Source organism: Jatropha curcas, chromosome 7 (genome assembly GCF_041381405.1).
Source record: "Jatropha curcas cultivar XTBG-Jc1 chromosome 7, XTBG_Jcur_1.0, whole genome shotgun sequence".
NCBI classification, from domain to species: Eukaryota; Viridiplantae; Streptophyta; class Magnoliopsida; order Malpighiales; family Euphorbiaceae; genus Jatropha; species Jatropha curcas.
The window spans coordinates 5,814,023-5,815,359 of NC_143157.1; the positions used below are offsets into that span (position 1 = coordinate 5,814,023).

The window sequence follows — 1,337 nt, forward strand, 5'->3', positions numbered from 1 at the left end:
CCCTAGCTGAATCTCCAAATTTCTTATCGCAGCCTGCTGGATTTTGTGATTTTCTCTTGTTTCATTCATGAAATCCATGTGCGATTTAGAAAGGGCAGTGAGGAGATCATCATGAGATTTCTTCTCTTGAGGAAGGAAACCTGGTGGTGCGTTCAAGGCATTGTTAGGATTCCCATAGGACAGTTTAGGATGGTTCCTTAATCTATTATCATATGAGTTGGGGTATGGGTAATTCTTCCTTCCTTGATTCATCACATAGTTTACTTGCTCCAAGGTTTGTGGGTTCAAAGAGTCTATCATGCATTCTCCAATCCCATGTTGTCCATTGCACCTATCACAAACTTGCATAATAGAATTCACAGGATTAGTAGTTAACATGTCCAGTTTTCTTACCATGTTATCTACCTTGGCATTAAGTGCTGTAATGGTGTCTATTTCATAGACTCCTGCAGTTCTCTTCCTTTTGGAATTGTTTTAGTAATGGTTGTTGCTTGCCATCTCCTTTATTAATTCATATGCCTCATCAATTCCCTTCTTCTCAAAGGATCCACCTGCAGTTACATCTAAAGTGATTTTGATATTAGGAGATAATGCATTATAGAAAGTTTGTACCTGTAGCCACTTAGGCAAATTGTGATGTGGGCACTTTCTCAACAAGTCCTTGAATCTTTCCCAAGCTTCATACAAGCTTTCTTGATCATGGTGAGCAAATGTCATTATCTCATTGTGCAGTTTTGTGGTCTTTGAGGATGGAAAGAATTTTGCTAAGAAATTTTGAGCTAATTCTTCCCATGTTGTGAAACTTCCAACGGGGCATGATTGTAACCAGGATCGTGCTTTATCCCTAAGAGTGACAGGGAAAAGTCTCAATTTAATTGCATCTTCGGAAACACCATTCTGTTTGAAGGTATCTCAAATTTCCAGGAAATTTATGATATGGGCATTAGAATCTTCACTAGGCAAACCCCCATATTGGATCGAGGTGGAAAGCATTTGGATAATTGCGGGTTTGATTTCAAAATTATTAGCTTCCACTCTAGGTCTTGTAATGCTCGAGGTTGTCCCATTAAGATTAGGTATTGTGTAATCTCGCAAGGTGCAGACCGGATGTTGAAGTGGAGGTCCATTCATATTGTCGTTCTCATTCTCGTTGACCATGTCTGCTTGTTGTTCGGGTTTTATTTCACGTGCTCTTCTTGTAGCGTTGTGCCTACGATAAGTTCTTTCAATTTCCGGATCAAAGACTAGAGGTTCAGTCCTACTTGATCTTCTTTGCATAAACACCTGAAATAATTCTTAAAGAGAAAATTATATTAAAACAAAAGAATGTCTAAATT

General features: G+C 38.6%; 1 non-coding gene across 1 annotated transcript; it reads left to right on the plus strand.

The window, feature by feature from the left end:
* The first annotated feature begins 628 nt into the window (after nucleotides 1–628).
* Nucleotides 629–735, plus strand: LOC149494628 (small nucleolar RNA R71). The gene has a single exon (XR_016321938.1). It is a non-coding gene; the product is annotated as a small nucleolar RNA R71 (small nucleolar RNA).
* Nucleotides 736–1,337: the final 602 nt, after the last annotated feature.